We start from the raw sequence: 23,624 nt of genomic DNA, 5'->3' as shown, positions 1-23,624 counted from the left end.
AGCGCAAGCGTGAAGGATCAATTTCAGGATAATTGAGAGTTGTGCGACGAGGGAAAAAAAAGGTGCAAAGCAACAAGAAAAAAATATAAAAGTAAATAAATAAAAGGATGAGAGGAAATTCATGAATTGACGCTTAGAATGAATTCGGGTCCAGAAAAGCCAAACTGCTTCACAGGACGTGGCAGTTTAAAAGAATAAAGCGAAAGGAACATGGCGGGTGCGATCATACCAGCACTAATGCACCGGATCCCATCAGAACTCTGAAGTTAAGCGTGCTTGGGCGACAGTAGTACTAGGATGGGTGACCCTAGGCCTGTCAACGGGTCGGGTCTAGACCCGGATCCGGATCGGATCGCTGAAATTTTTTCGGGTATGGGTAGGGATTTAATTCCGTTATCCGGATCCGGATCCGTTTTTTCAAACAAAAAAATGGGTCGGATACGGAATATAGTATTCCGACCCGTATTAGACCCGGATCCGGATATAAATGATTTAATAATTTATAAAAAATATATATTATCAATATAATTTGATTAGGATGATGTATTTGAGTAAAATCAATTTGATTTATTTTCTTATTTGGTTTTTTCTTTGCATTAGTTAGAAATTAGTTTACAAATATATTTTTTTCTCTTTTTTGTTAGAAATTATAAATTTTGGCAAATTTGTTCGGGTAGACCCGACCCGGATCCGAGACTCGCCGGGTCCGGATCCGGAACACAGAATAAAAGACCCGTCGGGTAAACGGGTCGGATCCGGGTCCGGGTCCGGAATAATGAATTCCGGCCCGGACCCGGCCCGTTGACACCCCTAGGTGACCCCCTGGGAAATCCTCGTGTTGCACCCCTCCCTTTTTTGTTTCGAAATCCAAATTTCCCCTTCGTTCTTTATGCTGTAGTAATTTAGCTCCGTCGGAACGATTGCTTTATATTTTGCTTCTCATCGAAGCATGAAGGCGGATCTGAAGGCGCGAGACAAGTCAGGAACGGTACGGCTGGATCGAAGCCCGGATCGTCGGTCAAAGTTGTCGGCGCAAATGTATAAGTGCAAGCGTGAAGGATCAATTTCAGGATAATTGAGAGTTGCGCGACGAGGGAAAAAAAAATGGTGCAAATCAACAAGAAAAAAATGTAAAAGTAAATAAATAAAAGGATGAGGGGAAATTCTTGAATTGACGCTTAAAATGAATTCGGGTCCAGAAAAGCCACACTGCTTCACAGGACGGGGCAGTTTAAAAGAATAAAGCGAAAGTAACATGGCGGGTGCGATCATACCAGCACTAATGCACCGGATCCCATCAGAACTCCGAAGTTAAGCGTGCTTGGGCGAGAGTAGTACTAGGATGGGTGACCCCCTGGGAAGTCCTCGTGTTGCACCCCTCCCTTTTTTGTTTCGAAATCCAAATTTCCCCTTCGTTCTTTATGCTGTAGTAATTTAGCTCCGTCGGAACGATTGCTTGATATTTTGCTTCTCATCGAAGCATGAAGGCGGATCTGAAGGCGCGAGACAAGTCAGGAACGGTACGGCTGGATCGAAGCCCGGATCGTCGGTCAAAGTTGTCGGCGCAAATGTATAAGCGCAAGCGTGAAGGATCAATTTCAGGATAATTGAGAGTTGTGCGACGAGGGAAAAAAAAGGTGCAAAGCAACAAGAAAAAAATATAAAAGTAAATAAATAAAAGGATGAGAGGAAATTCATGAATTGACGCTTAGAATGAATTCGGGTCCAGAAAAGCCAAACTGCTTCACAGGACGTGGCAGTTTAAAAGAATAAAGCGAAAGGAACATGGCGGGTGCGATCATACCAGCACTAATGCACCGGATCCCATCAGAACTTCGAAGTTAAGCGTGCTTGGGCGACAGTAGTACTAGGATGGGTGACCCCCTGGGAAGTCCTCGTGTTGCACCCCTCCCTTTTTTGTTTCGAAATCCAAATTTCCCCTACGTTCTTTATGCTGTAGTAATTTAGCTCCGTCGGAACGATTGCTTGATATTTTGCTTCTCATCGAAGCATGAAGGCGGATCTGAAGGCGCGAGACAAGTCAGGAACGGTACGGCTGGATCGAAGCCCGGATCGTCGGTCAAAGTTGTCGGCGCAAATGTATAAGCGCAAGCGTGAAGGATCAATTTCAGGATAATTGAGAGTTGTGCGACGAGGGAAAAAAAAGGTGCAAAGCAACAAGAAAAAAATATAAAAGTAAATAAATAAAAGGATGAGGGGAAATTCTTGAATTGACGCTTAAAATGAATTCGGGTCCAGAAAAGCCACACTGCTTCACAGGACGTGGCAGTTTAAAAGAATAAAGCGAAAGGAACATGGCGGGTGCGATCATACCAGCACTAATGCACCGGATCCCATCAGAACTCCGAAGTTAAGCGTGCTTGGGCGACAGTAGTACTAGGATGGGTGACCCTAGGCCGGTCAACGGGTCGGGTCTACACCCGGATCCGGATCGGATCCCTGAAATTTTTTCGGGTATGGGTAGGGATTTAATTCCGTTATCCGGATCCGGATCCGTTTTTTCAAACAAAAAAATGGGTCGGATACGGAATATAGTATTCCGACCCGTATTAGACCCGGATCCGGATATAAATGATTTAATAATTTATAAAAAATATATATTATCAATATAATTTGATTAGGATGATGTATTTGAGTAAAATCAATTTGATTTATTTTCTTATTTGGTTTTTTCTTTGCATTAGTTAGAAATTAGTTTACAAATATATTTTTTTCTCTTTTTTGTTAGAAATTATAAATTTTGGCAAATTTGTTCGGGTAGACCCGACCCGGATCCGAGACTCGCCGGGTCCGGATCCGGAACACAGAATAAAAGACCCGTCGGGTAAACGGGTCGGATCCGGGTCCGGGTCCGGAATAATGAATTCCGGCCCGGACCCGGCCCGTTGACACCCCTAGGTGACCCCCTGGGAAATCCTCGTGTTGCACCCCTCCCTTTTTTGTTTCGAAATCCAAATTTCCCCTTCGTTCTTTATGCTGTAGTAATTTAGCTCCGTCGGAACGATTGCTTTATATTTTGCTTCTCATCGAAGCATGAAGGCGGATCTGAAGGCGCGAGACAAGTCAGGAACGGTACGGCTGGATCGAAGCCCGGATCGTCGGTCAAAGTTGTCGGCGCAAATGTATAAGTGCAAGCGTGAAGGATCAATTTCAGGATAATTGAGAGTTGCGCGACGAGGGAAAAAAAAATGGTGCAAATCAACAAGAAAAAAATGTAAAAGTAAATAAATAAAAGGATGAGGGGAAATTCTTGAATTGACGCTTAAAATGAATTCGGGTCCAGAAAAGCCACACTGCTTCACAGGACGTGGCAGTTTAAAAGAATAAAGCGAAAGGAACATGGCGGGTGCGATCATACCAGCACTAATGCACCGGATCCCATCAGAACTCCGAAGTTAAGCGTGCTTGGGCGACAGTAGTACTAGGATGGGTGACCCTAGGCCGGTCAACGGGTCGGGTCTACACCCGGATCCGGATCGGATCCCTGAAATTTTTGCGGGTATGGGTAGGGATTTAATTCCGTTATCCGGATCCGGATCCGTTTTTTCAAACAAAAAAACGGGTCGGATACGGAATATAGTATTCCGACCCGTACTAGACCCGGATCCGGATATAAATGATTTAATAATTTATAAAAAATATATATTATCAATATAATTTGATTAGCATGATGTATTTGAGTAAAATCAATTTGATTTATTTTCTTATTTGGTTTTTTCTTTGCATTAGCTAGAAATTAGTTTACAAATATATCTTTTTCTCTTTTTTGTTAGAAATTATAAATTTTGGCAAATTTGTTCGGGTAGACCCGACCCGGATCCGAGACTCGCCGGGTCCGGATCCGGAACACCGAATAAAAGACCCGTCGGGTAAACGGGTCGGATCCGGGTCCGGGTCCGGAATAAAGAATTCCGGCCCGGACCCGGCCCGTTGACACCCCTAGGTGACCCCCTGGGAAATCCTCGTGTTGCACCCCTCCCTTTTTTGTTTCGAAATCCAAATTTCCCCTTCGTTCTTTATGCTGTAGTAATTTAGCTCCGTCGGAACGATTGCTTTATATTTTGCTTCTCATCGAAGCATGAAGGCGGATCTGAAGGCGCGAGACAAGTCAGGAACGGTACGGCTGGATCGAAGCCCGGATCGTCGGTCAAAGTTGTCGGCGCAAATGTATAAGTGCAAGCGTGAAGGATCAATTTCAGGATAATTGAGAGTTGCGCGACGAGGGAAAAAAAAATGGTGCAAATCAACAAGAAAAAAATGTAAAAGTAAATAAATAAAAGGATGAGGGGAAATTCTTGAATTGACGCTTAAAATGAATTCGGGTCCAGAAAAGCCACACTGCTTCACAGGACGGGGCAGTTTAAAAGAATAAAGCGAAAGGAACATGGTGGGTGCGATCATACCAGCACTAATGCACCGGATCCCATCAGAACTCCGAAGTTAAGCGTGCTTGGGCGAGAGTAGTACTAGGATGGGTGACCCCCTGGGAAGTCCTCGTGTTGCACCCCTCCCTTTTTTGTTTCGAAATCCAAATTTCCCCTTCGTTCTTTATGCTGTAGTAATTTAGCTCCGTCGGAACGATTGCTTTATATTTTGCTTCTTATCGAAGCATGAAGGCGGATCTGAAGGCGCGAGACAAGTCAGGAACGGTACGGCTGGATCGAAGCCCGGATCGTCGGTCAAAGTTGTCGGCGCAAATGTATAAGCGCAAGCGTGAAGGATCAATTTCAGGATAATTGAGAGTTGTGCGACGAGGGAAAAAAAAGGTGCAAAGCAACAAGAAAAAAATATAAAAGTAAATAAATAAAAGGATGAGAGGAAATTCATGAATTGACGCTTAGAATGAATTCGGGTCCAGAAAAGCCAAACTGCTTCACAGGACGTGGCAGTTTAAAAGAATAAAGCGAAAGGAACATGGCGGGTGCGATCATACCAGCACTAATGCACCGAATCCCATCAGAACTCCGAAGTTAAGCGTGCTTGGGCGACAGTAGTACTAGGATGGGTGACCCTAGGCCTGTCAACGGGTCGGGTCTAGACCCGGATCCGGATCGGATCGCTGAAATTTTTTCGGGTATGGGTAGGGATTTAATTCCGTTATCCGGATCCGGATCCGTTTTTTCAAACAAAAAAATGGGTCGGATACGGAATATAGTATTCCGACCCGTATTAGACCCGGATCCGGATATAAATGATTTAATAATTTATAAAAAATATATATTATCAATATAATTTGATTAGGATGATGTATTTGAGTAAAATCAATTTGATTTATTTTCTTATTTGGTTTTTTCTTTGCATTAGTTAGAAATTAGTTTACAAATATATTTTTTTCTCTTTTTTGTTAGAAATTATAAATTTTGGCAAATTTGTTCGGGTAGACCCGACCCGGATCCGAGACTCGCCGGGTCCGGATCCGGAACACAGAATAAAAGACCCGTCGGGTAAACGGGTCGGATCCGGGTCCGGGTCCGGAATAATGAATTCCGGCCCGGACCCGGCCCGTTGACACCCCTAGGTGACCCCCTGGGAAATCCTCGTGTTGCACCCCTCCCTTTTTTGTTTCGAAATCCAAATTTCCCCTTCGTTCTTTATGCTGTAGTAATTTAGCTCCGTCGGAACGATTGCTTTATATTTTGCTTCTCATCGAAGCATGAAGGCGGATCTGAAGGCGCGAGACAAGTCAGGAACGGTACGGCTGGATCGAAGCCCGGATCGTCGGTCAAAGTTGTCGGCGCAAATGTATAAGCGCAAGCGTGAAGGATCAATTTCAGGATAATTGAGAGTTGTGCGACGAGGGAAAAAAAAGGTGCAAAGCAACAAGAAAAAAATATAAAAGTAAATAAATAAAAGGATGAGAGGAAATTCATGAATTGACGCTTAGAATGAATTCGGGTCCAGAAAAGCCAAACTGCTTCACAGGACGTGGCAGTTTAAAAGAATAAAGCGAAAGGAACATGGCGGGTGCGATCATACCAGCACTAATGCACCGGATCCCATCAGAACTCCGAAGTTAAGCGTGCTTGGGCGACAGTAGTACTAGGATGGGTGACCCTAGGCCTGTCAACGGGTCGGGTCTAGACCCGGATCCGGATCGGATCGCTGAAATTTTTTCGGGTATGGGTAGGGATTTAATTCCGTTATCCGGATCCGGATCCGTTTTTTCAAACAAAAAAACGGGTCGGATACGGAATATAGTATTCCGACCCGTATTAGACCCGGATCCGGATATAAATGATTTAATAATTTATAAAAAATATATATTATCAATATAATTTGATTAGGATGATGTATTTGAGTAAAATCAATTTGATTTATTTTCTTATTTGGTTTTTTCTTTGCATTAGTTAGAAATTAGTTTACAAATATATTTTTTTCTCTTTTTTGTTAGAAATTATAAATTTTGGCAAATTTGTTCGGGTAGACCCGACCCGGATCCGAGACTCGCCGGGTCCGGATCCGGAACACAGAATAAAAGACCCGTCGGGTAAACGGGTCGGATCCGGGTCCGGGTCCGGAATAATGAATTCCGGCCCGGACCCGGCCCGTTGACACCCCTAGGTGACCCCCTGGGAAATCCTCGTGTTGCACCCCTCCCTTTTTTGTTTCGAAATCCAAATTTCCCCTTCGTTCTTTATGCTGTAGTAATTTAGCTCCGTCGGAACGATTGCTTTATATTTTGCTTCTCATCGAAGCATGAAGGCGGATCTGAAGGCGCGAGACAAGTCAGGAACGGTACGGCTGGATCGAAGCCCGGATCGTCGGTCAAAGTTGTCGGCGCAAATGTATAAGTGCAAGCGTGAAGGATCAATTTCAGGATAATTGAGAGTTGCGCGACGAGGGAAAAAAAAATGGTGCAAATCAACAAGAAAAAAATGTAAAAGTAAATAAATAAAAGGATGAGGGGAAATTCTTGAATTGACGCTTAAAATGAATTCGGGTCCAGAAAAGCCACACTGCTTCACAGGACGGGGCAGTTTAAAAGAATAAAGCGAAAGGAACATGGTGGGTGCGATCATACCAGCACTAATGCACCGGATCCCATCAGAACTTCGAAGTTAAGCGTGCTTGGGCGACAGTAGTACTAGGATGGGTGACCCCCTGGGAAGTCCTCGTGTTGCACCCCTCCCTTTTTTGTTTCGAAATCCAAATTTCCCCTTCGTTCTTTATGCTGTAGTAATTTAGCTCCGTCGGAACGATTGCTTTATATTTTGCTTCTTATCGAAGCATGAAGGCGGATCTGAAGGCGCGAGACAAGTCAGGAACGGTACGGCTGGATCGAAGCCCGGATCGTCGGTCAAAGTTGTCGGCGCAAATGTATAAGCGCAAGCGTGAAGGATCAATTTCAGGATAATTGAGAGTTGTGCGACGAGGGAAAAAAAAGGTGCAAAGCAACAAGAAAAAAATATAAAAGTAAATAAATAAAAGGATGAGAGGAAATTCATGAATTGACGCTTAGAATGAATTCGGGTCCAGAAAAGCCAAACTGCTTCACAGGACGTGGCAGTTTAAAAGAATAAAGCGAAAGGAACATGGCGGGTGCGATCATACCAGCACTAATGCACCGGATCCCATCAGAACTTCGAAGTTAAGCGTGCTTGGGCGACAGTAGTACTAGGATGGGTGACCCTAGGCCGGTCAACGGGTCGGGTCTACACCCGGATCCGGATCGGATCCCTGAAATTTTTGCTGGTATGGGTAGGGATTTAATTCCGTTATCCGGATCCGGATCCGTTTTTTCAAACAAAAAAACGGGTCGGATACGGAATATAGTATTCCGACCCGTACTAGACCCGGATCCGGATATAAATGATTTAATAATTTATAAAAAATATATATTATCAATATAATTTGATTAGCATGATGTATTTGAGTAAAATCAATTTGATTTATTTTCTTATTTGGTTTTTTCTTTGCATTAGCTAGAAATTAGTTTACAAATATATCTTTTTCTCTTTTTTGTTAGAAATTATAAATTTTGGCAAATTTGTTCGGGTAGACCCGACCCGGATCCGAGACTCGCCGGGTCCGGATCCGGAACACCGAATAAAAGACCCGTCGGGTAAACGGGTCAGATCCGGGTCCGGGTCCGGAATAAAGAATTCCGGCCCGGACCCGGCCCGTTGACACCCCTAGGTGACCCCCTGGGAAATCCTCGTGTTGCACCCCTCCCTTTTTTGTTTCGAAATCCAAATTTTCCCTTCGTTCTTTATGCTGTAGTAATTTAGCTCCGTCGGAACGATTGTTTTATATTTTGCTTCTCATCGAAGCATGAAGGCGGATCTGAAGGCGCGAGACAAGTCAGGAACGGTACGGCTGAATCGAAGCCCGGATCGTCGGTCAATGTTGTCGGCGCAAATGCATAAGCGCAAGCGTGAAGGATCAATTTCAGGATAATTGAGAGTTGTGCGACGAGGGAAAAAAAAGGTGCAAAGCAACAAGAAAAAAATATAAAAATAAATAAATAAAAGGATGAGAGGAAATTCATGAATTGACGCTTAGAATGAATTCGGGTCCAGAAAAGCCAAACTGCTTCACAGGACGTGGCAGTTTAAAAGAATAAAGCGAAAGGAACATGGCGGGTGTGATCATACCAGCACTAATGCACCGGATCCCATCAGAACTTCGAAGTTAAGCGTGCTTGGGCGACAGTAGTACTAGGATGGGTGACCCTAGGCCGGTCAACGGGTCGGGTCTACACCTGGATCCGGATCGGATCCCTGAAATTTTTGCGGGTATGGGTAGGGATTTAATTCCGTTATCCGGATCCGGATCCGTTTTTTCAAACAAAAAAACGGGTCGGATACGGAATATAGTATTCCGACCCGTATTAGACCCGGATCCGGATATAAATGATTTAATAATTTATAAAAAATATATATTATCAATATAATTTGATTAGGATGATGTATTTGAGTAAAATCAATTTGATTTATTTTCTTATTTGGTTTTTTCTTTGCATTAGCTAGAAATTTGTTTACAAATATATCTTTTTCTCTTTTTTGTTACAAATTATAAATTTTGGCAAATTTGTTCGGGTAGACCCGACCCGGATCCGAGACTCGCCGGGTCCGGATCCGGAACACCGAATAAAAGACCCGTCGGGTAAACGGGTCGGCTCCGGGTCCGGGTCCGGAATAATGAATTCCGGCCCGGACCCGGCCCGTTGACACCCCTAGGTGACCCCCTGGGAAATCCTCGTGTTGCACCCCTCCCTTTTTTGTTTCGAAATCCAAATTTTCCCTTCGTTCTTTATGCTGTAGTAATTTAGCTCCGTCGGAACGATTGCTTTATATTTTGCTTCTCATCGAAGCATGAAGGCGGATCTGAAGGCGCGAGACAAGTCAGGAACGGTACGGCTGGATCGAAGCCCGGATCGTCGGTCAAAGTTGTCGGCGCAAATGTATAAGCGCAAGCGTGAAGGATCAATTTCAGGATAATTGAGAGTTGCGCGACGAGGGAAAAAAAATGGTGCAAATCAACAAGAAAAAAATGTAAAAGTAAATAAATAAAAGGATGAGGGGAAATTCTTGAATTGACGCTTAAAATGAATTCGGGTCCAGAAAAGCCACACTGCTTCACAGGACGGGGCAGTTTAAAAGAATAAAGCGAAAGGAACATGGCGGGTGCGATCATACCAGCACTAATGCACCGGATCCCATCAGAACTCCGAAGTTAAGCGTGCTTGGGCGAGAGTAGTACTAGGATGGGTGACCCCCTGGGAAGTCCTCGTGTTGCACCCCTCCCTTTTTTGTTTCGAAATCCAAATTTCCCCTTCGTTCTTTATGCTGTAGTAATTTAGCTCCGTCGGAACGATTGCTTTATATTTTGCTTCTCATCGAAGCATGAAGGCGGATCTGAAGGCGCGAGACAAGTCAGGAACGGTACGGCTGGATCGAAGCCCGGATCGTCGGTCAAAGTTGTCGGCGCAAATGTATAAGCGCAAGCGTGAAGGATCAATTTCAGGATAATTGAGAGTTGTGCGACGAGGGAAAAAAAAGGTGCAAAGCAACAAGAAAAAAATATAAAAGTAAATAAATAAAAGGATGAGAGGAAATTCATGAATTGACGCTTAGAATGAATTCGGGTCCAGAAAAGCCAAACTGCTTCACAGGACGTGGCAGTTTAAAAGAATAAAGCGAAAGGAACATGGCGGGTGCGATCATACCAGCACTAATGCACCGGATCCCATCAGAACTCTGAAGTTAAGCGTGCTTGGGCGACAGTAGTACTAGGATGGGTGACCCTAGGCCTGTCAACGGGTCGGGTCTAGACCCGGATCCGGATCGGATCGCTGAAATTTTTTCGGGTATGGGTAGGGATTTAATTCCGTTATCCGGATCCGGATCCGTTTTTTCAAACAAAAAAATGGGTCGGATACGGAATATAGTATTCCGACCCGTATTAGACCCGGATCCGGATATAAATGATTTAATAATTTATAAAAAATATATATTATCAATATAATTTGATTAGGATGATGTATTTGAGTAAAATCAATTTGATTTATTTTCTTATTTGGTTTTTTCTTTGCATTAGTTAGAAATTAGTTTACAAATATATTTTTTTCTCTTTTTTGTTAGAAATTATAAATTTTGGCAAATTTGTTCGGGTAGACCCGACCCGGATCCGAGACTCGCCGGGTCCGGATCCGGAACACAGAATAAAAGACCCGTCGGGTAAACGGGTCGGATCCGGGTCCGGGTCCGGAATAATGAATTCCGGCCCGGACCCGGCCCGTTGACACCCCTAGGTGACCCCCTGGGAAATCCTCGTGTTGCACCCCTCCCTTTTTTGTTTCGAAATCCAAATTCCCCTTCGTTCTTTATGCTGTAGTAATTTAGCTCCGTCGGAACGATTGCTTTATATTTTGCTTCTCATCGAAGCATGAAGGCGGATCTGAAGGCGCGAGACAAGTCAGGAACGGTACGGCTGGATCGAAGCCCGGATCGTCGGTCAAAGTTGTCGGCGCAAATGTATAAGTGCAAGCGTGAAGGATCAATTTCAGGATAATTGAGAGTTGCGCGACGAGGGAAAAAAAAATGGTGCAAATCAACAAGAAAAAAATGTAAAAGTAAATAAATAAAAGGATGAGGGGAAATTCTTGAATTGACGCTTAAAATGAATTCGGGTCCAGAAAAGCCACACTGCTTCACAGGACGGGGCAGTTTAAAAGAATAAAGCGAAAGTAACATGGCGGGTGCGATCATACCAGCACTAATGCACCGGATCCCATCAGAACTCCGAAGTTAAGCGTGCTTGGGCGAGAGTAGTACTAGGATGGGTGACCCCCTGGGAAGTCCTCGTGTTGCACCCCTCCCTTTTTTGTTTCGAAATCCAAATTTCCCCTTCGTTCTTTATGCTGTAGTAATTTAGCTCCGTCGGAACGATTGCTTGATATTTTGCTTCTCATCGAAGCATGAAGGCGGATCTGAAGGCGCGAGACAAGTCAGGAACGGTACGGCTGGATCGAAGCCCGGATCGTCGGTCAAAGTTGTCGGCGCAAATGTATAAGCGCAAGCGTGAAGGATCAATTTCAGGATAATTGAGAGTTGTGCGACGAGGGAAAAAAAAGGTGCAAAGCAACAAGAAAAAAATATAAAAGTAAATAAATAAAAGGATGAGAGGAAATTCATGAATTGACGCTTAGAATGAATTCGGGTCCAGAAAAGCCAAACTGCTTCACAGGACGTGGCAGTTTAAAAGAATAAAGCGAAAGGAACATGGCGGGTGCGATCATACCAGCACTAATGCACCGGATCCCATCAGAACTTCGAAGTTAAGCGTGCTTGGGCGACAGTAGTACTAGGATGGGTGACCCCCTGGGAAGTCCTCGTGTTGCACCCCTCCCTTTTTTGTTTCGAAATCCAAATTTCCCCTTCGTTCTTTATGCTGTAGTAATTTAGCTCCGTCGGAACGATTGCTTGATATTTTGCTTCTCATCGAAGCATGAAGGCGGATCTGAAGGCGCGAGACAAGTCAGGAACGGTACGGCTGGATCGAAGCCCGGATCGTCGGTCAAAGTTGTCGGCGCAAATGTATAAGCGCAAGCGTGAAGGATCAATTTCAGGATAATTGAGAGTTGTGCGACGAGGGAAAAAAAAGGTGCAAAGCAACAAGAAAAAAATATAAAAGTAAATAAATAAAAGGATGAGAGGAAATTCATGAATTGACGCTTAGAATGAATTCGGGTCCAGAAAAGCCAAACTGCTTCACAGGACGTGGCAGTTTAAAAGAATAAAGCGAAAGGAACATGGCGGGTGCGATCATACCAGCACTAATGCACCGGATCCCATCAGAACTCCGAAGTTAAGCGTGCTTGGGCGACAGTAGTACTAGGATGGGTGACCCTAGGCCTGTCAACGGGTCGGGTCTAGACCCGGATCCGGATCGGATCGCTGAAATTTTTTCGGGTATGGGTAGGGATTTAATTCCGTTATCCGGATCCGGATCCGTTTTTTCAAACAAAAAAACGGGTCGGATACGGAATATAGTATTCCGACCCGTATTAGACCCGGATCCGGATATAAATGATTTAATAATTTATAAAAAATATATATTATCAATATAATTTGATTAGGATGATGTATTTGAGTAAAATCAATTTGATTTATTTTCTTATTTGGTTTTTTCTTTGCATTAGCTAGAAATTAGTTTACAAATATATCTTTTTCTCTTTTTTGTTAGAAATTATAAATTTTGGCAAATTTGTTCGGGTAGACCCGACCCGGATCCGAGACTCGCCGGGTCCGGATCCGGAACACCGAATAAAAGACCCGTCGGGTAAACGGGTCAGATCCGGGTCCGGGTCCGGAATAAAGAATTCCGGCCCGGACCCGGCCCGTTGACACCCCTAGGTGACCCCCTGGGAAATCCTCGTGTTGCACCCCTCCCTTTTTTGTTTCGAAATCCAAATTTTCCCTTCGTTCTTTATGCTGTAGTAATTTAGCTCCGTCGGAACGATTGTTTTATATTTTGCTTCTCATCGAAGCATGAAGGCGGATCTGAAGGCGCGAGACAAGTCAGGAACGGTACGGCTGAATCGAAGCCCGGATCGTCGGTCAATGTTGTCGGCGCAAATGCATAAGCGCAAGCGTGAAGGATCAATTTCAGGATAATTGAGAGTTGTGCGACGAGGGAAAAAAAAGGTGCAAAGCAACAAGAAAAAAATATAAAAATAAATAAATAAAAGGATGAGAGGAAATTCATGAATTGACGCTTAGAATGAATTCGGGTCCAGAAAAGCCAAACTGCTTCACAGGACGTGGCAGTTTAAAAGAATAAAGCGAAAGGAACATGGCGGGTGTGATCATACCAGCACTAATGCACCGGATCCCATCAGAACTTCGAAGTTAAGCGTGCTTGGGCGACAGTAGTACTAGGATGGGTGACCCTAGGCCGGTCAACGGGTCGGGTCTACACCCGGATCCGGATCGGATCCCTGAAATTTTTGCGGGTATGGGTAGGGATTTAATTCCGTTATCCGGATCCGGATCCGTTTTTTCAAACAAAAAAACGGGTCGGATACGGAATATAGTATTCCGACCCGTATTAGACCCGGATCCGGATATAAATGATTTAATAATTTATAAAAAATATATATTATCAATATAATTTGATTAGGATGATGTATTTGAGTAAAATCAATTTGATTTATTTTCTTATTTGGTTTTTTCTTTGCATTAGCTAGAAATTTGTTTACAAATATATCTTTTTCTCTTTTTTGTTACAAATTATAAATTTTGGCAAATTTGTTCGGGTAGACCCGACCCGGATCCGAGACTCGCCGGGTCCGGATCCGGAACACCGAATAAAAGACCCGTCGGGTAAACGGGTCGGCTCCGGGTCCGGGTCCGGAATAATGAATTCCGGCCCGGACCCGGCCCGTTGACACCCCTAGGTGACCCCCTGGGAAATCCTCGTGTTGCACCCCTCCCTTTTTTGTTTCGAAATCCAAATTTTCCCTTCGTTCTTTATGCTGTAGTAATTTAGCTCCGTCGGAACGATTGCTTTATATTTTGCTTCTCATCGAAGCATGAAGGCGGATCTGAAGGCGCGAGACAAGTCAGGAACGGTACGGCTGGATCGAAGCCCGGATCGTCGGTCAAAGTTGTCGGCGCAAATGTATAAGCGCAAGCGTGAAGGATCAATTTCAGGATAATTGAGAGTTGCGCGACGAGGGAAAAAAAATGGTGCAAATCAACAAGAAAAAAATGTAAAAGTAAATAAATAAAAGGATGAGGGGAAATTCTTGAATTGACGCTTAAAATGAATTCGGGTCCAGAAAAGCCACACTGCTTCACAGGACGGGGCAGTTTAAAAGAATAAAGCGAAAGGAACATGGCGGGTGCGATCATACCAGCACTAATGCACCGGATCCCATCAGAACTCCGAAGTTAAGCGTGCTTGGGCGAGAGTAGTACTAGGATGGGTGACCCCCTGGGAAGTCCTCGTGTTGCACCCCTCCCTTTTTTGTTTCGAAATCCAAATTTCCCCTTCGTTCTTTATGCTGTAGTAATTTAGCTCCGTCGGAACGATTGCTTTATATTTTGCTTCTCATCGAAGCATGAAGGCGGATCTGAAGGCGCGAGACAAGTCAGGAACGGTACGGCTGGATCGAAGCCCGGATCGTCGGTCAAAGTTGTCGGCGCAAATGTATAAGCGCAAGCGTGAAGGATCAATTTCAGGATAATTGAGAGTTGTGCGACGAGGGAAAAAAAAGGTGCAAAGCAACAAGAAAAAAATATAAAAGTAAATAAATAAAAGGATGAGAGGAAATTCATGAATTGACGCTTAGAATGAATTCGGGTCCAGAAAAGCCAAACTGCTTCACAGGACGTGGCAGTTTAAAAGAATAAAGCGAAAGGAACATGGCGGGTGCGATCATACCAGCACTAATGCACCGGATCCCATCAGAACTCTGAAGTTAAGCGTGCTTGGGCGACAGTAGTACTAGGATGGGTGACCCTAGGCCTGTCAACGGGTCGGGTCTAGACCCGGATCCGGATCGGATCGCTGAAATTTTTTCGGGTATGGGTAGGGATTTAATTCCGTTATCCGGATCCGGATCCGTTTTTTCAAACAAAAAAATGGGTCGGATACGGAATATAGTATTCCGACCCGTATTAGACCCGGATCCGGATATAAATGATTTAATAATTTATAAAAAATATATATTATCAATATAATTTGATTAGGATGATGTATTTGAGTAAAATCAATTTGATTTATTTTCTTATTTGGTTTTTTCTTTGCATTAGTTAGAAATTAGTTTACAAATATATTTTTTTCTCTTTTTTGTTAGAAATTATAAATTTTGGCAAATTTGTTCGGGTAGACCCGACCCGGATCCGAGACTCGCCGGGTCCGGATCCGGAACACAGAATAAAAGACCCGTCGGGTAAACGGGTCGGATCCGGGTCCGGGTCCGGAATAATGAATTCCGGCCCGGACCCGGCCCGTTGACACCCCTAGGTGACCCCCTGGGAAATCCTCGTGTTGCACCCCTCCCTTTTTTGTTTCGAAATCCAAATTCCCCTTCGTTCTTTATGCTGTAGTAATTTAGCTCCGTCGGAACGATTGCTTTATATTTTGCTTCTCATCGAAGCATGAAGGCGGATCTGAAGGCGCGAGACAAGTCAGGAACGGTACGGCTGGATCGAAGCCCGGATCGTCGGTCAAAGTTGTCGGCGCAAATGTATAAGTGCAAGCGTGAAGGATCAATTTCAGGATAATTGAGAGTTGCGCGACGAGGGAAAAAAAAATGGTGCAAATCAACAAGAAAAAAATGTAAAAGTAAATAAATAAAAGGATGAGGGGAAATTCTTGAATTGACGCTTAAAATGAATTCGGGTCCAGAAAAGCCACACTGCTTCACAGGACGGGGCAGTTTAAAAGAATAAAGCGAAAGTAACATGGCGGGTGCGATCATACCAGCACTAATGCACCGGATCCCATCAGAACTCCGAAGTTAAGCGTGCTTGGGCGAGAGTAGTACTAGGATGGGTGACCCCCTGGGAAGTCCTCGTGTTGCACCCCTCCCTTTTTTGTTTCGAAATCCAAATTTCCCCTTCGTTCTTTATGCTGTAGTAATTTAGCTCCGTCGGAACGATTGCTTGATATTTTGCTTCTCATCGAAGCATGAAGGCGGATCTGAAGGCGCGAGACAAGTCAGGAACGGTACGGCTGGATCGAAGCCCGGATCGTCGGTCAAAGTTGTCGGCGCAAATGTATAAGCGCAAGCGTGAAGGATCAATTTCAGGATAATTGAGAGTTGTGCGACGAGGGAAAAAAAAGGTGCAAAGCAACAAGAAAAAAATATAAAAGTAAATAAATAAAAGGATGAGAGGAAATTCATGAATTGACGCTTAGAATGAATTCGGGTCCAGAAAAGCCAAACTGCTTCACAGGACGTGGCAGTTTAAAAGAATAAAGCGAAAGGAACATGGCGGGTGCGATCATACCAGCACTAATGCACCGGATCCCATCAGAACTTCGAAGTTAAGCGTGCTTGGGCGACAGTAGTACTAGGATGGGTGACCCCCTGGGAAGTCCTCGTGTTGCACCCCTCCCTTTTTTGTTTCGAAATCCAAATTTCCCCTTCGTTCTTTATGCTGTAGTAATTTAGCTCCGTCGGAACGATTGCTTGATATTTTGCTTCTCATCGAAGCATGAAGGCGGATCTGAAGGCGCGAGACAAGTCAGGAACGGTACGGCTGGATCGAAGCCCGGATCGTCGGTCAAAGTTGTCGGCGCAAATGTATAAGCGCAAGCGTGAAGGATCAATTTCAGGATAATTGAGAGTTGTGCGACGAGGGAAAAAAAAGGTGCAAAGCAACAAGAAAAAAATATAAAAGTAAATAAATAAAAGGATGAGAGGAAATTCATGAATTGACGCTTAGAATGAATTCGGGTCCAGAAAAGCCAAACTGCTTCACAGGACGTGGCAGTTTAAAAGAATAAAGCGAAAGGAACATGGCGGGTGCGATCATACCAGCACTAATGCACCGGATCCCATCAGAACTCCGAAGTTAAGCGTGCTTGGGCGACAGTAGTACTAGGATGGGTGACCCTAGGCCTGTCAACGGGTCGGGTCTAGACCCGGATCCGGATCGGATCGCTGAAATTTTTTCGGGTATGGGTAGGGATTTAATTCCGTTATCCGGATCCGGATCCGTTTTTTCAAACAAAAAAACGGGTCGGATACGGAATATAGTATTCCGACCCGTATTAGACCCGGATCCGGATATAAATGATTTAATAATTTATAAAAAATATATATTATCAATATAATTTGATTAGGATGATGTATTTGAGTAAAATCAATTTGATTTATTTTCTTATTTGGTTTTTTCTTTGCATTAGTTAGAAATTAGTTTACAAATATATTTTTTTCTCTTTTTTGTTAGAAATTATAAATTTTGGCAAATTTGTTCGGGTAGACCCGACCCGGATCCGAGACTCGCCGGGTCCGGATCCGGAACACAGAATAAAAGACCCGTCGGGTAAACGGGTCGGATCCGGGTCCGGGTCCGGAATAATGAATTCCGGCCCGGACCCGGCCCGTTGACACCCCTAGGTGACCCCCTGGGAAATCCTCGTGTTGCACCCCTCCCTTTTTTGTTTCGAAATCCAAATTTCCCCTTCGTTCTTTATGCTGTAGTAATTTAGCTCCGTCGGAACGATTGCTTTATATTTTGCTTCTCATCGAAGCATGAAGGCGGATCTGAAGGCGCGAGACAAGTCAGGAACGGTACGGCTGGATCGAAGCCCGGATCGTCGGTCAAAGTTGTCGGCGCAAATGTATAAGTGCAAGCGTGAAGGATCAATTTCAGGATAATTGAGAGTTGCGCGACGAGGGAAAAAAAAATGGTGCAAATCAACAAGAAAAAAATGTAAAAGTAAATAAATAAAAGGATGAGGGGAAATTCTTGAATTGACGCTTAAAATGAATTCGGGTCCAGAAAAGCCACACTGCTTCACAGGACGGGGCAGTTTAAAAGAATAAAGCGAAAGGAATATGGTGGGTGCGATCATACCAGCACTAATGCACCGGATCCCATCAGAACTCCGAAGTTAAGCGTGCTTGGGCGAGAGTAGTACTAGGATGGGTGACCCCCTGGGAAGTCCTCGTGTTGCACCCCTCCCTTTTTTGTTTCGAAATCCAAATTTCCCCTTCGTTCTTTATGCTGTAGTAATTTAGCTCCGTCGGAACGATTGCTTTATATTTTGCTTCTCATCGAAGCATGAAGGCGGATCTGAAGGCGCGAGACAAGTCAGGAACGGTACGGCTGGATCGAAGCCCGGATCGTCGGTCAAAGTTGTCGGCGCAAATGTATAAGCGCAAGCGTGAAGGATCAATTTCAGGATAATTGAGAGTTGTGCGACGAGGGAAAAAAAAGGTGCAAAGCAACAAGAAAAAAATATAAAAGTAAATAAATAAAAGGATGAGAGGAAATTCATGAATTGACGCTTAGAATGAATTCGGGTCCAGAAAAGCCAAACTGCTTCACAGGACGTGGCAGTTTAAAAGAATAAAGCGAAAGGAACATGGCGGGTGCGATCATACCAGCACTAATGCACCGGATCCCATCAGAACTCCGAAGTTAAGCGTGCTTGGGCGACAGTAGTACTAGGATGGGTGACCCTAGGCCTGTCAACGGGTCGGGTCTAGACCCGGATCCGGATCGGATCGCTGAAATTTTTTCGGGTATGGGTAGGGATTTAATTCCGTTATCCGGATCCGGATCCGTTTTTTCAAACAAAAAAATGGGTCGGATACGGAATATAGTATTCCGACCCGTATTAGACCCGGATCCGGATATAAATGATTTAATAATTTATAAAAAATATATATTATCAATATAATTTGATTAGGATGATGTATTTGAGTAAAATCAATTTGATTTATTTTCTTATTTGGTTTTTTCTTTGCATTAGTTAGAAATTAGTTTACAAATATATTTTTTTCTCTTTTTTGTTAGAAATTATAAATTTTGGCAAATTTGTTCGGGTAGACCCGACCCGGATCCGAGACTCGCCGGGTCCGGATCCGGAACACAGAATAAAAGACCCGTCGGGTAAACGGGTCGGATCCGGGTCCGGGTCCGGAATAATGAATTCCGGCCCGGACCCGGCCCGTTGACACCCCTAGGTGACCCCCTGGGAAATCCTCGTGTTGCACCCCTCCCTTTTTTGTTTCGAAATCCAAATTTCCCCTTCGTTCTTTATGCTGTAGTAATTTAGCTCCGTCGGAACGATTGCTTTATATTTTGCTTCTCATCGAAGCATGAAGGCGGATCTGAAGGCGCGAGACAAGTCAGGAACGGTACGGCTGGATCGAAGCCCGGATCGTCGGTCAAAGTTGTCGGCGCAAATGTATAAGTGCAAGCGTGAAGGATCAATTTCAGGATAATTGAGAGTTGCGCGACGAGGGAAAAAAAAATGGTGCAAATCAACAAGAAAAAAATGTAAAAGTAAATAAATAAAAGGATGAGGGGAAATTCTTGAATTGACGCTTAAAATGAATTCGGGTCCAGAAAAGCCACACTGCTTCACAGGACGGGGCAGTTTAAAAGAATAAAGCGAAAGTAACATGGCGGGTGCGATCATACCAGCACTAATGCACCGGATCCCATCAGAACTCCGAAGTTAAGCGTGCTTGGGCGAGAGTAGTACTAGGATGGGTGACCCCCTGGGAAGTCCTCGTGTTGCACCCCTCCCTTTTTTGTTTCGAAATCCAAATTTCCCCTTCGTTCTTTATGCTGTAGTAATTTAGCTCCGTCGGAACGATTGCTTGATATTTTGCTTCTCATCGAAGCATGAAGGCGGATCTGAAGGCGCGAGACAAGTCAGGAACGGTACGGCTGGATCGAAGCCCGGATCGTCGGTCAAAGTTGTCGGCGCAAATGTATAAGCGCAAGCGTGAAGGATCAATTTCAGGATAATTGAGAGTTGTGCGACGAGGGAAAAAAAAGGTGCAAAGCAACAAGAAAAAAATATAAAAGTAAATAAATAAAAGGATGAGAGGAAATTCATGAATTGACGCTTAGAATGAATTCGGGTCCAGAAAAGCCAAACTGCTTCACAGGACGTGGCAGTTTAAAAGAATAAAGCGAAAGGAACATGGCGGGTGCGATCATACCAGCACTAATGCACCGGATCCCATCAGAACTTCGAAGTTAAGCGTGCTTGGGCGACAGTAGTACTAGGATGGGTGACCCCCTGGGAAGTCCTCGTGTTGCACCCCTCCCTTTTTTGTTTCGAAATCCAAATTTCCCCTTCGTTCTTTATGCTGTAGTAATTTAGCTCCGTCGGAACGATTGCTTGATATTTTGCTTCTCATCGAAGCATGAAGGCGGATCTGAAGGCGCGAGACAAGTCAGGAACGGTACGGCTGGATCGAAGCCCGGATCGTCGGTCAAAGTTGTCGGCGCAAATGTATAAGCGCAAGCGTGAAGGATCAATTTCAGGATAATTGAGAGTTGTGCGACGAGGGAAAAAAAAGGTGCAAAGCAACAAGAAAAAAATATAAAAGTAAATAAATAAAAGGATGAGAGGAAATTCATGAATTGACGCTTAGAATGAATTCGGGTCCAGAAAAGCCAAACTGCTTCACAGGACGTGGCAGTTTAAAAGAATAAAGCGAAAGGAACATGGCGGGTGCGATCATACCAGCACTAATGCACCGGATCCCATCAGAACTCCGAAGTTAAGCGTGCTTGGGCGACAGTAGTACTAGGATGGGTGACCCTAGGCCTGTCAACGGGTCGGGTCTAGACCCGGATCCGGATCGGATCGCTGAAATTTTTTCGGGTATGGGTAGGGATTTAATTCCGTTATCCGGATCCGGATCCGTTTTTTCAAACAAAAAAACGGGTCGGATACGGAATATATTATTCCGACCCGTATTAGACCCGGATCCGGATATAAATGATTTAATAATTTATAAAAAATATATATTATCAATATAATTTGATTAGGATGATGTATTTGAGTAAAATCAATTTGATTTATTTTCTTATTTGGTTTTTTCTTTGCATTAGTTAGAAATTAGTTTACAAATATATTTTTTTCTCTTTTTTGTTAGAAATTATAAATTTTGGCAAATTTGTTCGGGTAGACCCGACCCGGATCCGAGACTCGCCGGGTCCGGATCCGGAACACAGAATAAAAGACCCGTCGGGTAAACGGGTCGGATCCGGGTCCGGGTCCGGAATAATGAATTCCGGCCCGGACCCGGCCCGTTGACACCCCTAGGTGACCCCCTGGGAAATCCTCGTGTTGCACCCCTCCCTTTTTTGTTTCGAAATCCAAATTTCCCCTTCGTTCTTTATGCTGTAGTAATTTAGCTCCGTCGGAACGATTGCTTTATATTTTGCTTCTCATCGAAGCATGAAGGCGGATCTGAAGGCGCGAGACAAGTCAGGAACGGTACGGCTGGATCGAAGCCCGGATCGTCGGTCAAAGTTGTCGGCGCAAATGTATAAGTGCAAGCGTGAAGGATCAATTTCAGGATAATTGAGAGTTGCGCGACGAGGGAAAAAAAAATGGTGCAAATCAACAAGAAAAAAATGTAAAAGTAAATAAATAAAAGGATGAGGGGAAATTCTTGAATTGACGCTTAAAATGAATTCGGGTCCAGAAAAGCCACACTGCTTCACAGGACGGGGCAGTTTAAAAGAATAAAGCGAAAGGAACATGGTGGGTGCGATCATACCAGCACTAATGCACCGGATCCCATCAGAACTCCGAAGTTAAGCGTGCTTGGGCGAGAGTAGTACTAGGATGGGTGACCCCCTGGGAAGTCCTCGTGTTGCACCCCTCCCTTTTTTGTTTCGAAATCCAAATTTCCCCTTCGTTCTTTATGCTGTAGTAATTTAGCTCCGTCGGAACGATTGCTTTATATTTTGCTTCTCATCGAAGCATGAAGGCGGATCTGAAGGCGCGAGACAAGTCAGGAACGGTACGGCTGGATCGAAGCCCGGATCGTCGGTCAAAGTTGTCGGCGCAAATGTATAAGCGCAAGCGTGAAGGATCAATTTCAGGATAATTGAGAGTTGTGCGACGAGGGAAAAAAAAGGTGCAAAGCAACAAGAAAAAAATATAAAAGTAAATAAATAAAAGGATGAGAGGAAATTCATGAATTGACGCTTAGAATGAATTCGGGTCCAGAAAAGCCAAACTGCTTCACAGGACGTGGCAGTTTAAAAGAATAAAGCGAAAGGAACATGGCGGGTGCGATCATACCAGCACTAATGCACCGGATCCCATCAGAACTCCGAAGTTAAGCGTGCTTGGGCGACAGTAGTACTAGGATGGGTGACCCTAGGCCTGTCAACGGGTCGGGTCTAGACCCGGATCCGGATCGGATCGCTGAAATTTTTTCGGGTATGGGTAGGGATTTAATTCCGTTATCCGGATCCGGATCCGTTTTTTCAAACAAAAAAATGGGTCGGATACGGAATATAGTATTCCGACCCGTATTAGACCCGGATCCGGATATAAATGATTTAATAATTTATAAAAAATATATATTATCAATATAATTTGATTAGGATGATGTATTTGAGTAAAATCAATTTGATTTATTTTCTTATTTGGTTTTTTCTTTGCATTAGTTAGAAATTAGTTTACAAATATATTTTTTTCTCTTTTTTGTTAGAAATTATAAATTTTGGCAAATTTGTTCGGGTAGACCCGACCCGGATCCGAGACTCGCCGGGTCCGGATCCGGAACACAGAATAAAAGACCCGTCGGGTAAACGGGTCGGATCCGGGTCCGGGTCCGGAATAATGAATTCCGGCCCGGACCCGGCCCGTTGACACCCCTAGGTGACCCCCTGGGAAATCCTCGTGTTGCACCCCTCCCTTTTTTGTTTCGAAATCCAAATTTCCCCTTCGTTCTTTATGCTGTAGTAATTTAGCTCCGTCGGAACGATTGCTTTATATTTTGCTTCTCATCGAAGCATGAAGGCGGATCTGAAGGCGCGAGACAAGTCAGGAACGGTACGGCTGGATCGAAGCCCGGATCGTCGGTCAAAGTTGTCGGCGCAAATGTATAAGTGCAAGCGTGAAGGATCAATTTCAGGATAATTGAGAGTTGCGCGACGAGGGAAAAAAAAATGGTGCAAATCAACAAGAAAAAAATGTAAAAGTAAATAAATAAAAGGATGAGGGGAAATTCTTGAATTGACGCTTAAAATGAATTCGGGTCCAGAAAAGCCACACTGCTTCACAGGACGGGGCAGTTTAAAAGAATAAAGCGAAAGGAACATGGTGGGTGCGATCATACCAGCACTAATGCACCGGATCCCATCAGAACTCCGAAGTTAAGCGTGCTTGGGCGAGAGTAGTACTAGGATGGGTGACCCCCTGGGAAGTCCTCGTGTTGCACCCCTCCCTTTTTTGTTTCGAAATCCAAATTTCCCCTTCGTTCTTTATGCTGTAGTAATTTAGCTCCGTCGGAACGATTGCTTTATATTTTGCTTCTCATCGAAGCATGAAGGCGGATCTGAAGGCGCGAGACAAGTCAGGAACGGTACGGCTGGATCGAAGCCCGGATCGTCGGTCAAAGTTGTCGGCGCAAATGTATAAGCGCAAGC

The 23,624-nt window shown here is 44.2% G+C and overlaps 15 non-coding genes and 15 pseudogenes across 15 annotated transcripts; all 30 read left to right on the top strand.

Moving 5' to 3' along the window:
* The first annotated feature begins 215 nt into the window (after positions 1-215).
* LOC140019983 (5S ribosomal RNA) lies at positions 216-333 on the top strand (annotated as a pseudogene).
* Positions 334-1,260: 927 nt separating this feature from the next.
* Positions 1,261-1,379, top strand: LOC140018962 (5S ribosomal RNA). Its single transcript, XR_011824574.1, has one exon. It is a non-coding gene; the product is annotated as a 5S ribosomal RNA (ribosomal RNA).
* A 411-nt stretch (positions 1,380-1,790) lies between these two features.
* On the top strand, positions 1,791-1,909 carry LOC140018141 (5S ribosomal RNA). Its single transcript, XR_011824443.1, has one exon. It is a non-coding gene; the product is annotated as a 5S ribosomal RNA (ribosomal RNA).
* A 411-nt stretch (positions 1,910-2,320) lies between these two features.
* LOC140018235 (5S ribosomal RNA) lies at positions 2,321-2,438 on the top strand (annotated as a pseudogene).
* Positions 2,439-3,365: 927 nt separating this feature from the next.
* LOC140018234 (5S ribosomal RNA) lies at positions 3,366-3,483 on the top strand (annotated as a pseudogene).
* A 927-nt stretch (positions 3,484-4,410) lies between these two features.
* Positions 4,411-4,529, top strand: LOC140018951 (5S ribosomal RNA). Its single transcript, XR_011824573.1, has one exon. It is a non-coding gene; the product is annotated as a 5S ribosomal RNA (ribosomal RNA).
* Positions 4,530-4,940: 411 nt separating this feature from the next.
* Positions 4,941-5,058, top strand: LOC140020556 (5S ribosomal RNA; annotated as a pseudogene).
* Positions 5,059-5,983: 925 nt separating this feature from the next.
* On the top strand, positions 5,984-6,101 carry LOC140018706 (5S ribosomal RNA; annotated as a pseudogene).
* Positions 6,102-7,028: 927 nt separating this feature from the next.
* On the top strand, positions 7,029-7,147 carry LOC140018140 (5S ribosomal RNA). The gene has a single exon (XR_011824442.1). It is a non-coding gene; the product is annotated as a 5S ribosomal RNA (ribosomal RNA).
* Positions 7,148-7,558: 411 nt separating this feature from the next.
* On the top strand, positions 7,559-7,676 carry LOC140019621 (5S ribosomal RNA; annotated as a pseudogene).
* Positions 7,677-8,601: 925 nt separating this feature from the next.
* Positions 8,602-8,725, top strand: LOC140020380 (5S ribosomal RNA; annotated as a pseudogene).
* A 920-nt stretch (positions 8,726-9,645) lies between these two features.
* On the top strand, positions 9,646-9,764 carry LOC140018939 (5S ribosomal RNA). Its single transcript, XR_011824571.1, has one exon. It is a non-coding gene; the product is annotated as a 5S ribosomal RNA (ribosomal RNA).
* A 411-nt stretch (positions 9,765-10,175) lies between these two features.
* LOC140019982 (5S ribosomal RNA) lies at positions 10,176-10,293 on the top strand (annotated as a pseudogene).
* Positions 10,294-11,219: 926 nt separating this feature from the next.
* LOC140018928 (5S ribosomal RNA) lies at positions 11,220-11,338 on the top strand. Its single transcript, XR_011824570.1, has one exon. It is a non-coding gene; the product is annotated as a 5S ribosomal RNA (ribosomal RNA).
* A 411-nt stretch (positions 11,339-11,749) lies between these two features.
* On the top strand, positions 11,750-11,868 carry LOC140018139 (5S ribosomal RNA). Its single transcript, XR_011824441.1, has one exon. It is a non-coding gene; the product is annotated as a 5S ribosomal RNA (ribosomal RNA).
* Positions 11,869-12,279: 411 nt separating this feature from the next.
* Positions 12,280-12,397, top strand: LOC140018705 (5S ribosomal RNA; annotated as a pseudogene).
* Positions 12,398-13,322: 925 nt separating this feature from the next.
* Positions 13,323-13,440, top strand: LOC140020428 (5S ribosomal RNA; annotated as a pseudogene).
* A 926-nt stretch (positions 13,441-14,366) lies between these two features.
* LOC140018917 (5S ribosomal RNA) lies at positions 14,367-14,485 on the top strand. Its single transcript, XR_011824569.1, has one exon. It is a non-coding gene; the product is annotated as a 5S ribosomal RNA (ribosomal RNA).
* Positions 14,486-14,896: 411 nt separating this feature from the next.
* On the top strand, positions 14,897-15,014 carry LOC140019981 (5S ribosomal RNA; annotated as a pseudogene).
* A 926-nt stretch (positions 15,015-15,940) lies between these two features.
* On the top strand, positions 15,941-16,059 carry LOC140018906 (5S ribosomal RNA). The gene has a single exon (XR_011824568.1). It is a non-coding gene; the product is annotated as a 5S ribosomal RNA (ribosomal RNA).
* Positions 16,060-16,470: 411 nt separating this feature from the next.
* On the top strand, positions 16,471-16,589 carry LOC140018138 (5S ribosomal RNA). The gene has a single exon (XR_011824440.1). It is a non-coding gene; the product is annotated as a 5S ribosomal RNA (ribosomal RNA).
* A 411-nt stretch (positions 16,590-17,000) lies between these two features.
* LOC140018704 (5S ribosomal RNA) lies at positions 17,001-17,118 on the top strand (annotated as a pseudogene).
* Positions 17,119-18,045: 927 nt separating this feature from the next.
* On the top strand, positions 18,046-18,164 carry LOC140018895 (5S ribosomal RNA). Its single transcript, XR_011824567.1, has one exon. It is a non-coding gene; the product is annotated as a 5S ribosomal RNA (ribosomal RNA).
* A 411-nt stretch (positions 18,165-18,575) lies between these two features.
* LOC140018703 (5S ribosomal RNA) lies at positions 18,576-18,693 on the top strand (annotated as a pseudogene).
* A 927-nt stretch (positions 18,694-19,620) lies between these two features.
* LOC140018884 (5S ribosomal RNA) lies at positions 19,621-19,739 on the top strand. The gene has a single exon (XR_011824566.1). It is a non-coding gene; the product is annotated as a 5S ribosomal RNA (ribosomal RNA).
* A 411-nt stretch (positions 19,740-20,150) lies between these two features.
* LOC140018137 (5S ribosomal RNA) lies at positions 20,151-20,269 on the top strand. Its single transcript, XR_011824439.1, has one exon. It is a non-coding gene; the product is annotated as a 5S ribosomal RNA (ribosomal RNA).
* A 411-nt stretch (positions 20,270-20,680) lies between these two features.
* Positions 20,681-20,798, top strand: LOC140018701 (5S ribosomal RNA; annotated as a pseudogene).
* A 927-nt stretch (positions 20,799-21,725) lies between these two features.
* Positions 21,726-21,844, top strand: LOC140018873 (5S ribosomal RNA). Its single transcript, XR_011824565.1, has one exon. It is a non-coding gene; the product is annotated as a 5S ribosomal RNA (ribosomal RNA).
* A 411-nt stretch (positions 21,845-22,255) lies between these two features.
* Positions 22,256-22,373, top strand: LOC140018700 (5S ribosomal RNA; annotated as a pseudogene).
* Positions 22,374-23,300: 927 nt separating this feature from the next.
* On the top strand, positions 23,301-23,419 carry LOC140018861 (5S ribosomal RNA). Its single transcript, XR_011824564.1, has one exon. It is a non-coding gene; the product is annotated as a 5S ribosomal RNA (ribosomal RNA).
* Positions 23,420-23,624: the final 205 nt, after the last annotated feature.

This window comes from Coffea arabica, chromosome 11c (genome assembly GCF_036785885.1).
Source record: "Coffea arabica cultivar ET-39 chromosome 11c, Coffea Arabica ET-39 HiFi, whole genome shotgun sequence".
NCBI lineage: Eukaryota > Viridiplantae > Streptophyta > Magnoliopsida > Gentianales > Rubiaceae > Coffea > Coffea arabica.
The sequence above is the reverse complement of the archived record's forward strand: the minus strand, read 5'-3'. Positions and strand labels throughout refer to the sequence as shown.